Source organism: Talpa europaea (assembly GCF_964194135.1).
Source record: "Talpa europaea genome assembly, chromosome: 6".
Lineage (NCBI taxonomy): Eukaryota > Metazoa > Chordata > Mammalia > Eulipotyphla > Talpidae > Talpa > Talpa europaea.
In genome coordinates, this window is record NC_140072.1 from 108,738,585 (window position 1) to 108,756,425 (window position 17,841).

Genomic DNA, 17,841 nt, shown 5'->3' on the forward strand with positions numbered 1-17,841 from the left:
ACTAGATGTGTATATAATTATCATTGTGCAACATAAATTAGTTGATAAATGAAACCAATTCTATTCTTTCATTTACTTTCAGTTACTGTTACTATCTCATGCTTAAATTTCAAGTTTATGTCTCAGTTGTTTTTACTCTATGTTTTCTATCTAGTCTCACTTTATTTTCTGCACTTTCACTTTAAGTATGTTTCGAAGCCATGAGTAATCAAAATTTAAAGTATGTCACTGCTAGTGATATAGTTACGAGAGTGGTAGAGTTGGTAGAGTTATGAGAGCACACAGATGGCTTGTTAGGGTGGGAGGAGGCGGGTTGGGGAGAGAGCCTGAGTGAAGCTGCAAAGGCTAACTTTCAACCTGGGAATCTTTCTTTCTGTAACATAAGTTCACTGCCAGCAAGTTGCACATACAGAAAAACAGTGGCAGCTGTAAATTAGAATGAGAAGACTTTAATGAGAGACAGATATCCAAAATTTATTGATCCTCAAGTATAGTTATATACCTTTTCTCTCCTGAGAAAATTTCAGAGTTTTCATTTGACTTTAAAGTATATTTTATAGAAATCAATATATTAAACAACAAGAACCAAACCAAACAGTCTTGTTATTCTTAAAAAATATCCTTGGGGGCCCTCCACAGTGGCGCAGCGGTTGAGCGCAGGGTTGCGAACCTGCCCGCAGCCTCGGGGGTGCCGGTTCGATCCCCGGCTGCTCCCCGGCCACCGGAGGAGGATCCCACTGCTGCTCCCCTCAGCAGTGTACTTCTGTCCTTCTGCCTGCTCTGATCCCCGCTCTGGCTCTGGTGAATTCTCTCACCCTCCCGCGCTTCTGACTGTACCCAGTGCATGTATAAACAAAACAAACAAATAAATAAATAAATAAATAAACATGCCTCTATAAAAATTAAAAAAAAATCCTTGGGAACATGAAGCATAAAATATTTTAATTCTGAAATGAGGATAATGAGACAATGGATTCAATGTCATATTGGATAATTAATTTATATTATCCTTAAAAATGACTTTAGTTGGACATTATAATCAAAACCAGAAGAAGATACTATCTCACACCTATGAAAATGACCCATATAAATGGAAAAACAAAACAAGTATTGCTGAGAGTGTACAGAAAAAGAAATCATCATAACCTGTAGGTGAGATGGTACACTGGTTGACTGGTTCAGTTCCTCTGGAAAACAATATTAAGGCTTCTCAAAATGTTAAAATAGTTCTACTGCATTATCTAGCAATTCCACTTCTAGGTATCTATCCAAATAATACAAAAAAAAATCATTGGGATATTTGTATTCTATGTTCATTGCAGTGCTATTTAGTATAGCTAAGTAGCCAAGTCAAGGAAACAAAGTACCTAATAACAGGTGAGCACACACACACACACACACACACACACAGAGTCATAAACACACACACACCAACACACTGAAATACTACTCGGCTGTTAAAAATGATGAAATCTTGTCATTCACACCAACATGGTTGGAACTGGAGGGAATTATGCTAAACAAAATAAGTTAGGTTAAAGACAAATACTCATGATTTCACTCATGTGGACTACAGAGAAACAGAACAAAGGGACAGACATATTAAACCAAAACAAACTGCAAAAATATGACAACAGAATTGAGGGGGAGTGTCAGGAGTAGTAAGCAAAAAGGAGTGGGGGACCAGTAGTCTGTGGTTGGGGATTTTTCTGTTCCTTGGAGATGGGATGATATCGTAACATTCATCTGACGGGGATTGAACCTATACCCCCTAAATCATCTATGGTGTTGTAAAACAACCTTACTTTCATATAATAATATAATTTAAATGCAGGTTTTAGTCTTCAATAAGTGCTTACTGTTTGCACAGGCAGTAATGAGAATTAATTTCTATGTTGTGTGTTTACTTTTTTTTATTTTAAAGATTTATTTATTTTTTTTATACAATAGCTGGGGTATAGGCCAGAGGCCCAGGGAGGTTGAGAGGATTCACCAGAAACAGAGTGGGGAGCAAAATAGGCAGACAGATGGAAGACACTACTGAAGGGAGCAGTAGGAGCAACAGGAGAGGTCTGCTGTGCCATGTGGGAATCTCCCTGGCCAGCAGGTTATCCAACCCAGGCTGCAGAGGCTGCAGACAGCTTCAACAGTGCAGCGCTCAACCTACTGCACCACCAGGGAGGCCCAAATTTTGTTTTTAAATATGTCAAAACAACAGATTATCTTTTGAAGTAAATTTTATCTCAAAAAATAAATAGTCTTTAAAATTTAAACCACTATCTTTCTCAATTTGGTGTTTTTAAAAATTAAATAGAAAGAAGAAAGGAGATACATTTTCAAGTGATATAATGCATCAGAGTGCCTTAGACTTGTGTTAAGTTTTCACTCAGCAGACCCATGTTGTGCCAACCTTATTTGGCTGGGCATTTACACACAAGGGGATGAGTAACTTTGGGTGTTTTGTTGAGAACTATTATCCTTAATTTTCTTCTCTCTGTATGCACACCAATCCTATTAACATTCTTTTGAGCTAAGAGTATTGCTTTATCATTACGTGGTAGATGGCAGCCTTTAAAGCATGAGGGTTCTGAAGCATTTCTCAGTATGCACACTAACAATTTCACCATCCAGCTTTACATTTCTATTTATCATGTCTAGGCTTCAAAATATACTACATTGGGAAGTAAAATTACTCTAAACAAGTTACCTATAAATACCATAATAATACTTCATCCATACCTTTGCTCATGATGTTTTTATGAATGAGATGATCTTTTGATATAGCAAATCATTGATAAAACAAAAATAAGTCATCTGAGATTTCAGGGCAGATCCAAGAAAGAAAGCTGATTTTTTTGCCTATTTAGTTGTCCTGACTTCTGGTATCTGCCCGTAGGTATTTGAGACACTTCATTAGAGTTAGATCAACCAAGTTTTCCTACAATATTCAGCTTTCTTAGAAAAAGAACAGACTTCATTCCCCAGACATTATTTGAGTGTTGAAAGAAGTGTCGTGTCTACCAAACTCAGCAAAATATGGATTAAAGAAAAATGGTTTTATTCTTTTTTCAAATGCTGTTTGAAGGATCCATGAAGGTAATAAAACAAACAAGTAAATAAATATATATAATATAAATATATATTGTATATAATATATGTGTTATATATATAAATATATATGAGAAAAGACAAATTTCTCATATATATATATGGATGGGTGAGTCGGTGGATGGATGGATGGATGGTTGGATGGATGGATGGATAGATGGATGGTTGGTTTGATGGATGGATGGATGGAAGGATGGAAGGAAAGATAGGTGGCTCATGTTTCTTGAAGAATCAAAGACATTTTCTTAGGTGAAATAACTTCTAACAAATTACTTCATAGTGACATGTTTTTTTCAATAAGAAACTTTTGTAAGTCACATAAAAAATTTAAAAGTGACATTTCAATATTCTTTTGAGTGTAACCACTTACAAAAACAGCCATCTTATGATAATCTATAAGGAGCTAAAATTTATCAAACAACTTCTAAAATAAAATTGAATTCACATATTTAAAGAGTTTTAATGATCTTCATAAGAGATAGTTTCTCCATGTACATTATTTATTCTAAAATATATTGGTCAATTATTTTATAAGCTTAAATAAGCTTTACTTTTATAACAGGTGTCACTTTCCATGTACTCCTCTCTCAGTGTTTTGACATCACTTATAACCTTATACTGAATTTGAAATTCTCTGTCTTTATTCAATTATCACTATAATTTTATCATATTCTCTAGCATTTCTCACTTTTTTCCATGGTTCCTAACTTTGTTTAACCATGATATTACACATATCTCACAATTTTCTCTAGCTTTGTTATAATCCCCCACCTTTCTTTAAGCAAAAATCACACATCCTTTCCAATTGTTCTATTTCATGTGATAGCCTTTCCATTTTTCCCATTGTCCCCAAAATACATTTCTTTGCAATTATTCATTTGCTTTTCCAGCTACTAACTCCATGAAAAAAATCAGGTTGTGGTGCCCTGCATTTTGAGAAAGCTTTTCCCAATCATTGGTTCTTCTGATAATTAGTACAAAACACTTACCAGACTTTCTCTGTTTCTTTGAGTCCTTGAAAATGAATTATTTATGCAGTGTATGTAGGATGATTTTTGGTTTTCATCTAGTGTGTTTATGAACCAGAGTTGCTATTCAGATACTATAGTAAATGTCTAGTTGAAAATTTATCACATAATTAAAAGGTGAGATGTAATCTCAGAAGGAAAAAAAAAAGTATTTTCCATGAATCTAGCATAGTCTAGCAGAATTAAAGAAGGGAAAAATGAGAAATATAACAAAATTAGCTTCCTATTTTTCAGAGAATATTACTATTCCTTATTATGAAAAGGGAATAACTGTCCTCTACCACTTTTATAGAGAAGTTGTTGCTTAACCTAATTATGTTGCTGAATAAGTCCCAAATATATTCTGCTGTATGTGATATTATAACCTTTATATGTTTCTTTTACAAAAATCTCTCTAAAATCAGATTTCAAATTCCATATAAACATTCTGGTTAAAAAAAACACCTCTTCTCGAATAAAGCATGATGTGCTGATGCCACAATGATGATTAGGGACTAAAGTACAGAAATCTCAATAAAAGCACAGTGTAGCTATGTTAACCTCCACCACTGTCCTGCATATACACACACACACACACACACAAACACACACATGTGCACACACTGCTGCTGCTACTAACAAAAAGTAATTAAATACACTGAATTTAAGAAATTGAGTTGAGCCACAATTATCTCAGTACTTAACAAGTTAGTACTAATATAATGATTAACACTGGAGTTTAATTATATATTTCACAGGTAACATATGCTAGCATGGTTGAGAGTAAAAATCTAAAAAAAAAAGAAAAAATAAATAAGAAGGAGAAAAGACAAATTTCTCAAAAGATTCATGTTTTCACACCTGTTTTATTTGACTTCTTATCACTTAGCTCCTAATTCTAGAAAATAATTAAATGTGTATTTTCATATTTATTACCCTTAATTTTGAAAAATAGGTAAAAGTGGCATACATTTAAAAAACTAATTTTATATTTATATAAAATGGGCCATTAATATTAAAACACAATAAACAAACAGAAGGCATCTACCAGGTGAACACAGGGAAATAGAAATAATTACAAGCAGCTGTTGAGAATAATAGAAGTATGGATTTTCTAAACACACTGATGTTGTTTTTGAGTTGCAAGTCACTTACTGGCTTTATTTTGAACATATTACATCATTATAAATTCTCATTAGTAATTTCATCTTTAAAATGGTGATTAAAAAATAGCATCCAACTCATACTGCTATTGTGAGCATGATGCTTTTGTCATAATAAATGGAAAGCATTTAGCCTAATGCCTAGCACTGATAAGAACTGAATAAAGACAAAACTATTTCATTATTAATAATGTCTCCAGGACCTTCTCTATATTGTCAGTCAAAACTCTAACTATGATACAAAATTAGAATAAAACACTTTGAATTCTTTGAAAGAAAAAGAGGGTTTAAAGATGAGGCGTGTTACATTGTAAGGTCTTTCACCACAGGGCAATGCCTTTGTCTTTTCTAGCAGCTGGTTGAATCTTACACAATGCCTAATATGCAATAAGTACTAAATCATTTCTGGTAGAATGAATGAACTCTTTCACATGAAAGGCAACCCAAGTTAGAAAGAATTATGCTTAATAGGGTGTGCTCTGAATAATGGGCTATCTAAAAGAAAACAATACAACAATGCATATTTTAAAAGGGAGGATGTTTTATTGAAAACTGCGGATTAAGACAGGACTGAACTAATAATATTAATGGAAAAAATATACACTTCAACTCAGATTTTGCCCTTTGTTAGAAATATGAGGCTGAAAACAATATTTATTATATATTTTTAAATGGACGATAGAAAGTCATGACAACCTGACCAGGAAACTTGGTAAATATAAAAAGTATGCCTTTTATTCAAATATAGCTTACACTCTGACACATATTGATACATATAAACAACTCTAATAATATAAGCAATTCAAATACATGGTTATGATCAATTTTGGCTTTTCATGGGAAACAGAAACCAGTGTATCAATCTATCTGCTTACCTATCTACCATCTGTCATCCATCGGTCCATCCATCCATCCATCCATCCATCTAGCTGTCCATCTGTCCATCCATCCATCCATCCATCCATCCATCCATCCAGAGTGGAGAGGACCAGAGGCCCAATGATTCACATTTTGTGTACTAGAGCAAGCTGGGGGTGTAATTCAATGGGAACCTGAAGCCCTGCGGAGTAAGAGAACAGATGGTATCACTCGAGGTCTGACACCAAAAGCCTGGGAATTAGGAGTCTCTGTAGTAAGCCCTAGAGTAGGAAGACTGAAGAGCCAATAGCTCCAGTGCTCCAGGACAGGAGAACATAGATGTTTCAGCTCAAAATGAGAGAGAGCAGTTGTTCTTTTGATCTATTTGAGAATTTGTTCATTTGAGAATTTGTTTTTTTGATCTATTCATGAATCAAGCATTGAATAAAACGTCCTATGTTGATGAGGACAGATCTTTACTCAGCCTATTGATAAAAATGCTAATCTCTTCCAGAAATACCTTTGCAGACATGCAGAAATGATATTTTAGCACTCTCCTGGTTCAGTCTTGTCATTCTCTGCAGATGAGTCTTCAGTTTCTTGGTAAGACACTCCAGCCTGCTTTCCCTTCACTCCCCTCTTCCTTGATGCTTGAACTTTTTATCTGAATTTTTTACCCTTTCCTGCTGCCTTTGGACTTCCTTCCACTTTTGCATGAGCAGGTTTAGCTGAAAAGCTCACTGATCTCCTGTGTCCACTTAGGCTCACCCTTGATTGTCCCCTCAGCTGAGATGACCTTCCTCTTGGGCATGTTGAGGTGGGGCGGGCTCCTACTGGGTTCCTGTAGAGCTTTATGGAAGCTGTGCTGCCTGACCTCTGATCATCTTCTTGCTGTTGGAGGCAGGAGAACCAGATGGACCTAGAATGATTATAGCAACTATCCAATGTCCATCACGATATTATCTATCAGGTGCTTGCTGATGTAGCAAGGGAGGATTACTTCCTCAGATCTGGAGAAGTTGTACTTGGGCTGCTACATTTATAGAACTGTATCTAGATTCCATGACCTGATTATGTGATGATATTGTGGATTTTGAGCTGATGCTATAACTGGGTGGGGATAGAGTATTTTTATATAGCAGAGACAAATGACTCATTAGACACCAAAGGATCCAACTGAGTCTTTCTACCCTTTCTCCTGGAATTTGTTTTCTAATATTATAATTCCTTTCATTTGAATGTGAACTGTATTATTTTTGCTTGATTCTAATGAACAAAATAAGGCAAAAGTGATGAGATATGAGATCTGATTCTAGGTTTTAAAAGTTTGCCTTCCATTTTGGAACTCTCTAACTCTATAGCTTGCTCACTCACTCTGTCTCTTATCTTGCTTTGGCAGAGTAAAGATTTGTATAGTGTCTGCATCCCTACATAGTAGGCCACGTGGTAAGAAACTTTGTCCTAAGACAACAGTCAGTGAATACCTGAGAGGCCTTACAATATCCTTGTGAATGTGCTCAGAGAGTCCTCCTCCACAAGAACCTTAAGATGACTACATTTCCCATAACACCTTGATTACAACTTTGTGAAAAACACTGGGTTAAATCCACCCAACTAAACCGTTCCAATATTCCTGTCCTACAGACACTGTGATATAATAGAAGGTCTGTGCTTTCAACTGCTACATTTTGGGGTAATTTGTTATACAGCAATGAATAACAATACTTTGGGTTATGAAATGTATTACTAAACTTCAGCTCTGGCTTCTGTAAATCCTTTTAAATAACAAAGGATGAGAGCAAATGACACCTTATAACTCCCAGAAATTATGGTTCTCTTTAACTGTAATGGATTTCTTTTGCTTCAGCATAGAAAGCCAGCATATTCATTACCCATGACACACATACCAAAGTGATATTTTTATTTGTAAATACTACAACAAATTTCAAATGTGTCATCCAAGAATATGCTCAATGTTGACAAAGCTGTTCTTCAGTTATCCCAGAGGAGATTTTAGAAATTGATAAGATGCAAGCACAAATAAATTGTTTGGTGACATATATGTATGTATATATGTATATTTATAGAATTACTCTATATATATTCTATAAAACTAAAATAAAAAGATAATCAAACTCACAGTCTGAATTCGTTGATCACTTGAGAGACTGAATTTCAGTGTTCTGTTTTGCAATGTAGAATACTGTGTATTTTATTGCAAAGTTGAACATATACCGTGGGTCAATCATATCAATATTTTAAAGTCATTGTAAATTTGACTAAGACTAAAAAGGAAAATAAACTATGCCATCCCAAATATGATTCACATAAAAGCTAATTTCCACTTCATATATTTTGTTCCAATAGAATCCTTGTAACAGTATCATTTAGGTAAAGAACACAGTAAAGATATACCAAAAATATACCTAAGTTTACTACTTAGGTTTTTTTATAGCTGCAGTGCTAAATTAGAATAATAACAAAGCATATATTGTTTCTTTGTTTACTAGTTTATAGTTTGTTTCACTTCACATTGTTGACTTTTTTGCATTTTTATATATTGGGAAGGATGTATTTGTATGTGTGTGTATAAACTGATTTTTTTCCCTTTTTCTCCAGAACATGACATGTTCTGGAATCATTGTTACTTATTATAATGTACTTTTCCTTATTGATTAGTTGTTTTTTTTTTTTTTCTGTGTGAGTTGACTATATCAAGAAATCATTGTACTCACTTATAATATTAACCAATATGAATACAGATACAGATAGTGCTTTATTAGTACTAAACATGGAGCTATCAAATAAGCAATATCTTGGAACTCAAGAATCATAAGAATCAAATAAATTAATCAAGTAAACACCTTTGATTAATTATGTTAAGGAAGTAAGTTAGGTGGAAAAACAACTGACAGTATTCATAATGAATTATAAAATTTGAATTTTAGAAAAAAGTGGAAACAGAATGTCTCCATAAATGGTGAACTAATGGTGAGGTAAATGGATTGCAGAAATTGATAAAGTAAAAAAAAAGAAAGTGTGGATCTTGATGTTAGCACTAATTTGCTATGAAAACACTGTGCATAGAATAGCTGCTAAAATAAGAGAAAAAAACATTTACCAAAAAAAGGCTTATGTAAAATATCATTTTACTTATGTTAATATTTACAGGATGATTTGAAATTGTGCTGTGAATCAGAGAAGGGTGTTTGACTGCTTCAACATCCTAGGAAGAACTAGATGCATATCCATATTATTATGTCAATATAGAATCATAAGCAGAAAAGGAAAGTTCACTTACTCAGTGGCCATTATAACATAAATTGAATGACACTTCAAGTATTTGCAAAGTAGTGGGGCTAAAAGACTTTCTTGTGTGTTTCCTGCATTGAATCACATACAACCACTGACCTGAAGTAGCAATCTTAGCAGCAGAAAGAGACCATAGCCTAAAATGGTGAATAAATTTTGGCTCCAAGAAAGGAAAAATACCAAATACTTTCAGGCGATGAAGAGATTCAAAGTGTTGCCTTCCTATTTAAGCATTAAAAAAACAAAAAACAAAAACAAGGACCAGTGTGGTGGTTTTCTTTAAAAGAAGAAGTAAGGGAGTAAAAAGATGTAATATGGAGGTCAGGATGTAAAAGATTGGTGTTCTTTTTAAGTGTTAAGACTTAGACAAAATCTTTGGCTTTCAATTTTTATCACATGAAACAGACTAAAAAACAAAAAGACTGGAAATTGTTGAGTTTGGGAGATAATATCAATAGTATTAGCAGGTAAACCACAACATTGGGGGCAAAAAGCTATTGGCATTTATCACTAGAGTTCTACACCAGCAGAAAGTTGGTGACATGAACTGCATAGCTCCCCCCCAAAAGCACTCATCTTCAGTAAACCCTTTAGATGTGTCTCTTATGTGCTTAATGTGTTAGAGAAAAAGTAGCAGGAAGATGCAATACCACTTAGAACAATGTGGGATGATGTAGTGTATCCAGTTGCCTGCAGTTGGGAGAACCAAGCAACTCTCCAGAAAGAGAACACTGTTGTAAATTTTGAATCAGCCCATTAGGGTAATGTCTTCCTCTGTTTTTCTCTTTTTCTGTTTTCAAAGGAAAATTCATTTTGCCACCTCCTCCGATCTCATTCAAACATTATACTTTATGCAACAGACAGAAAACAGGTCTTTGCTATTATGAATCATTGGATAATAAAATCCACTCCAGGTTATTTTTATCATCAACATTACTAGATTTTGAGAATAATGTATTATTATCAACTATTGATACTTTGCTATTGATAGCTGTGTGGGTTGGGAAAAAAATGTTCAGATGGTGGAAGAGAAAGCTCATTGGCATAACTACCCATCACCCCCCTTCTTTGGCAACAATACAACAATCAAATTACACCTGAGTATATGCCTGCTTCCCTTTCAGTTGCACATAGTTAGATGATTATCTTCTGGAAATGAGATATAATGCCAGTATAGGAATTTTTTTTTTAAAAGATTTATTTATTTATTTATTTATGCAAGCACTGGGTACAGTCAGAAGCGCGGGAGGGTAAGAGAATTCACCAGAGCCAGAGCGGGGACAAGAACAGGCAGACTGACTAAATACACCAGTGAGAGGAGCAGTGGACGCTGCAAGAGAGGTCTGTCTCGCCATGTGGGACCCTCGCCAGCTGCCGGTGATCGCAAGCCGAGCTGCAGAGGCTGCGGGGCAGCTTCACAGCCCAGCGCTCAACGCTGCACCACCAGGGAAGGTCCAGTATAGGAATTCTTGTGAATGTACTCCTAAAAGGGGAGGTTTGAGTATGCACCTTCTTTTTTTCTTTTTTCCTCTGGCTGGAATATGGATATTTTGACTTGAGGGCACAGTTGCCATAAACCTGTCATGGAAATAGAATTCAAATATGTCAACAGAAAAAACTTAATGGAGCCTATTTTTTTTGAGTCCATCAACACAATATTGGTAGATGAAGTATAAGAAAATGTAGTGTAAATTGTCCTAAAGAATCTATGCCCTTATCATTTTCTTGCTTTTTCCATAATAGTTGAACTTAGTGCTTCTCCTGAATCCACAAATGGCAGAATAACAAGGTAGAAAAATCCTATGTGGTTTTCAGTCACTGTGAAGTGCTTATCAGCTTTCCCTGTTTCTAATTTTAATCACAAATATTTTAGAGATTGCATTACATGTATCTAAACTGAAAGCTAGTAAATGGAATTATTCTAAAATTTTTGCTTTTTATGACTAGTTCTCAAATTCTCAAACACTTTACATAGCATACTAAGCTGGCATAAACTATTCTGCTGCCTTCATTTGCTAGGGCTGCCGTAACAAAATACCGCAGACGAGGTAGCTTAAACAAAAGAAATTTATTTTTTTTATTTTTTAAATATTTATTTATGCATACAAGAACTGAGGTACAGGTCAGAGGTGCGGGTGGTAAGAAGATTCACCAGAGACAGAGTGGGGAACAGAGCAGGCAGACTGACTGAATACACTGCTGAGAGGAGCAGCAGGTAAGGTAGGAGAGGTCTGCTGCCCTATGTGAGTTAGCTCCCTGCCTGGCCGGGGATCAAACTCATCCTATAGTGGCTGTAGATAGCTTCATAGTGCTGTGCTTAACACCTTGCACCACCAGAGAGGCCCAAAAGAAAGTTAATGTCTAACATTTCTGAAGACCAGACACTCTCAGCTCTTAGACTCCAAATCTCCAAAGTAGCATATTGAGTATTAACAAAATAGTAAGTGAATGAATGAATGATACCCTAAATCTACCTTTCTCCTAAAAGGAGAATTTTTGTCTTACCCATCTTCTTGTTTCATCTGAAAACAGGAAATGAATCTTGATGTGAAAGGTACACCTGCCCGCCGCCCCACAGCGATGGAGAGGTGCACTTCTTGTCAGAGGCCAGGAAGCTGTGTCAATAAGCCTGCTTATTGCAAGAAATTAGTTGTCCAAACCAAAATTTTCAAGCATTTCTTTGCCCTCTTTATTCTTCACAGATTTATTGTTTCTCTGTCTAAAAACATATCAACTGGCTATTTTGGTCTGTTACAAATTTCCTTATCTGATGGACTTGCTTGTGCATGAAATTAATTTTTTTCTTTTTCTTGCTAATCTCTCTTGTGTCAATATATTTTGCATTCAATCAGATAAAACAAAATAGGTAAAGGGTAGGTACCTGCAAAATATTCCCCACAAAACTAAAATCAAGATATTAGCAAGATTGTTTTCTTCTGAGAAACAAGAAGAAAGGAGATGATCCAGGTCTCTCTTTTTCACTTTTCGGTGATCATCATCCCCCATGTCTCTTCAATGTCTTCCTTTTGTGCATGTCTGCCTCTGTGTCCAAATGTCCCCTTTTTATAAGGACTTGAGTCAAATTGGATTAGGGGCCACCATAGAGATATCATTTTATTTGATTATATCTATGAAGACCTTATCTCCAAATATATTCTCAGGTACTGAGGGTTAGAATTGTAAGAGGTCATATTTTGAGAACACAATTCAATCCACAACACTTTTTTTTTTTCCTTCTGCGAAAGTAACACTATATAAATAATTGGAAAGTAACAAATAAGAATATTGTTCAGTACTGTGGAAGTGCGGACTTAGTCCTAATACATGAAGTTCATGCTAAACCTCCTCTAGAGTGTGAGCTTTGGGCCTGTTTCATTCTTGGTATGGAGGTCTTTTTTTGAATCATGTTTAGAGGTCAATGAAGTCAAGGAGGACAAATGACTCAGACATTCCTATTTATTCATGAAGAAACCAGGTCTTCATTGAAATTTAAAGTGTCCTCCTTAAAATTTTTCAATAATTCCAACTACCAGCAGGTGTTCATGAGGCATCAGAGATTTATAACTTTGAACAGCAGCCAGATTTATTAGCAGAACATGAAATTAGAGTCCCTGATTAATCCTATTTATGCTGTAATTTTAATTTGTAAATACACCAAATTTAAATAGCCATAATTGCCTATAGAAAATACACCTTTCCATAAAACAAACAAACAGGAAAATAAGAAAAGCAATGAAAGTATGTGATTTTTAATTTTCTTATAAAAGAGAAGTAATAACCTATACCTATATCATGTGATTAGCTATCATCCAGATATTTGAATATGATCAACATGGATTCCACCTAAATGACACTACCAACATGATATTCTTGGTGTTTTCATAATCAGAACTAAATTCTTTTAAGATTTTACTGTCATTTTCTATTTTTATCAGTTTGAAAGTAACCTGTTTGACTTTCATGTTGCAAGTAGGGCTTGAAGTTGAATAAATCTAGAAATGCAGATTGTTTCTCCTTTCTCTTATTCACTTTTTTTAAAAACAGACTTATTTATTTATGCAAAAACTGGTGTACAGGTTGGAGGCGCCGGAGGGTGAGAGAATTCACCAGAGATAGAGCGGGGAGCAAAACAGGTAGACAACAAAAGCACTGCTGAGGCAAGCAGCAGGTGAGACAGGAGAGATCTGCTGTGTCATGTGGGAATCTCCCTGGCCAGCCAGGGATCAAAACGGCACTGCAGAGCTGTGGACAGCTTCACAGGGCGGCACTCAACCCACTGCACCACCAGAGAGGCCCTCATTTATTCACTTTTCACACACATTTATGTATTGTCCATTCTGTGTGAAATATCAGACATGGGATATTAGAGGACAGGAAGTTTCTTTTCTAACAGTCACCAAAAACAAATGAAAAAAGTACAATTTAGTACATTAAAAACATTATTGCAGTGATCATTTCTTGAGGATGCTAAGATAATTAATGCAGTCCTAAAATTTTGATAATTATTACTGAGGGGATGCTTCCAGAGGGGAGCATTCTTTTTTTTTTTCTGAAAATTAAAATATTTTATTCATGACACTAGTATTGCTAAGATACTTTATGTATTTTTCTCCTTCTACAAAGAATAGAAATGAGCAAAAAAAAAATGTTAGATACTCCAATCCAATAGAATCTTTTAACCTAATCACTAACATTTGCCTTTTCAAACTTTGAATATTTAAACTAAACTTTTAGGCGAATAATGAAGTAATTAGAACTGGTTTCCATAAATACTTCCATTTATAACATCACTATTATGGCTTACCAGAATTTCTAGCTGGCCATTCAATGCTGTAGATTTTGAACTTGCCAGCCTCCATAATCATAATGCCTTAAAAATAAAGTTCCCTTTCTATATATAGACCAGGTCTATTGATTCTTTTCTATGGAGAACCCTACCTGATATATAGCGAATCAAGGGTTCTAACTTATATCTAGCTGACCCCAAAGTCTCTACTCTTTCTAGTGCATAATGTACCTTCTTGCAAAATATATAGCTCAAAGAAAGATTCAGTCAGAATTTAGAATGTAGCATGTCTTAGCTGGACATTTAGTCATTCAGACAGACTTCAAGCTAAGGATCTATTCTAAATTAATACAAAGGAAGAATAACAATATAGTACAGTAGTTAAGCATGCAGAATTGAAAACAAGTTGCCCAGAGTTCTGATAATATCTCTACAGCCTACCTGCTTGCTCACAGGCAAGTTATTTACTATCCCTTTGAAAAAAACTGTAGTTCGCTCTTTTTTTTTTAATGATTTTAATGCCTTTTTTTTTTTTTAAACAGAGGCCTGTTTTATTTATTTATTTATTTGTTAGTTAGTTAGTTTGTTTGTTTGTTTTGTTTATACATGCACTGGGTACAGTCAGAAGCGCGGGAGGGTGAGAGAATTCACCAGAGCCAGAGCGGGGAGCAGAGCAGGCAGAAGTACTGAAGTACACTGCTGAGGGGAGCAGCGGCGGCAGGAGAGGTGGGCATGCTATGTGGGACCCTCCTCCGGTGGTGGCTGGGGAGCAGCAGGGGATCAAACCAGCGCCACAGAGGCCGAGGGCAGCTTCGCAACCCAGCACTCAACCGCTGCTCCACTGGGGAGGCCCTGTAGTTCCCTCTTAACCTTTAACTATTTCTGTTCACTCCATCCCTACATATATGTTATTTTCTGTACCAGGAATTATATCCTGAGTCACTACCAGTTGTGACTGAAGTCCTTTTCACTATAGACAAAGGGCAAGACAGGCCTGGCAGATTGCAGCTGTCTGGGGTGGTTTTTCATTAGTAAGTTACTGACCGGTACAGGTGGGTGAAAGTTTGGCTCTTTTGACTCCAAGACAAAATTCATAGCCTAATTTATACTTACAGAGCTTACCTCTGGGGTAAGGCCACACTTAGCTAAGAAATTACACCTTGCTTAGTTTCTTTACTGTTCCATACCTGCTTCCTTCATCTACTACTGGTTTCTCCTGGGAGCCCTTACTAGATAGATCATTTATTTAATAATCCTTATCTTCATATTTTCTTTCAGGAAAATTAAAAAGAATACTCAAGTTTTTCATTCCTAAAATTTGACAGTAGACTCAGTCAAATGTTGTGAGGGTTCACTAAACCATTCCTTGCAAAACACTTACCATAGTTTCTAGTACATATTATATAATAAATGTTTTAGTATATTAACTACAAACAAAATTAAACAAGATGTCTTCTAATTAATAAAACAAATAACTTTATTGAATCCTTACTATGAAGTACACACATTCCATGCACCAAAAAGCAAGAAATCAATTATCCCAAATTTTATCTTGGCTATATTCAATCTGTATAGAGAAACAGACAAACCAATATTAAAAATGAAAGCAAGTCCATTTATGTCAATAGTGCACACCGAGTGCTAATTTTTTGTAGTTTTTTATTAGATGATTAAACAATATGCCTTGGGCATCTAACTCAGACAAACTAGTCAAGACAGAGATTTGACTAAGAATTATACAATTTGAAAAGTGTGGAGGGTGAAGGGAGTGTTAAAATGACAACAATATGTACACCTATTGAAAGACATGAACATTACAATTGTTATTATTTGAGTTTAGTGCAGCTATGTGCATATGTTAAATTAAAGTATGTGTTGGCATGCAAGTATGTGTGTGAGTATGTACGCACATGTCTCTATGTTGAAGTATGATTGATTTGGGGGAGCAAGATTGTCATTGAGTCTGAACAGAGATACAGGAATTGTATTATATAGGAATTGTGTGATATATTCAGAAGTTTATACTTCATTGAAAAGGCAACCAACCTTCAGTCAAAAAAGGACTGTAGTAGAGGAATGGAATGCTACAAATACTCCTTTGATAATGGTGTTGAGAATAGAACTGAGGGCAGGAATAGTAAATAGGTTTTCAACTCACATGTCAACTCTGATCAATTGGTAGTAGCTCCCTGGAGCACTTGTTGAGAAGGATTTTGAGGTCTGGCCTAGACATAGTGAGGAAGAATACCAAGATTGATTGCCATTGTCTTGCCATTTATTTCCCATGTCCTTAACTTTTTTTTTTTAAATCCGTTCTCTGTAGTATATATCTGTTCTGTATACCAGATATAGATTAACTGATATCATAAAAAATACAGAGGGAATTGTTTTTACCTCTGAATGCTTCTAACCTTGAAAATACAATAACATTTTTAATAATTTTAGAAGGAAGTTTATGGTTTAGTAAAGATGTTGGCATAGAGACAAACAAAAATTATTAATTTAATTATTTCAGCCAATTTGTAAACTCTATTTGAAAATTAATTCTGTTAATATATGCCTGTTGTAGCATCAGAATAAAAAATAAAACAGATGCATGCACAATAAGAAATTTTAAGTCTAGTTAAATATTATAAGACAACTGTGTTTGTGAATAAATGGAATTTGTTCAAACTAGGCCTAAGTACAAAGTATTTGAAGTCAGACAAGTCAAGTTGATAATCCTGACTTTGTCACTTACTAACAATCAGAATTTAGGCAAGTTTTCTTTAGTTGTCTATTCTCAAAACAAGTAGTGTTAATTAAACAAAGGTTTTTTTTTTAAAGATTTATTTATGCATACAAGAACTGGGGTGTAGACTAGAGGTGAGGTATGAGGTGGGTGGGGTGTGAGAGGATTCATCAGAGAGAGAGTGGGGAGCAAAACAGGCAGATCAACTGAAATACACTGCTGAGGGGAACAGTGGGCAAGACAGGAGATGTCTGCTGTGTCATGTGGGTTGCTTCCTGGCCAGCTGAGGATCAAACTCTTGCTGGAGTGGCTGGTGATAGCCTGTTAGCTCTATGTCTTTAACCCCTGAGCCAACATGGAGGCCCAAATTAGATAGAGTTTTATGAAGCTCAAACTTACTAATATGCATGAATATAAAATATAGTTGATTAATTTGTTTAAAAACATCTGGCAGTCTTTAAAATCATAGTTCCTATATCACAATTCCTGAATCACATTGTATTAAATGTTTAAAAGTAGCATAAATTAACTTTGAAATCAACCACATACTAAGAAATGTTAGAAAAAAAATTCACTTATTTTCCATATATTGTATTCTAAAATGTTACATACTAGAGTTACTAAATATTCATGGATCACATAGTAATAACCTAATAATACAAAGAAAATGCTTCATTCCCCATTAGACAAAGAACAACATGAATCAGATTTCCTAAGAATTCCACAAGAGAAAATCACATAGTAAATATTAAATATAAATTTAACTGTAAATTGATTTTCATAGAAGTGCTCCAAAGTGCTTTTATAGCACGTGGTTATTAATATATGAATTCTGAGTTGAAACATGGTTTCAAATATTATTACACTCCCCAGAAT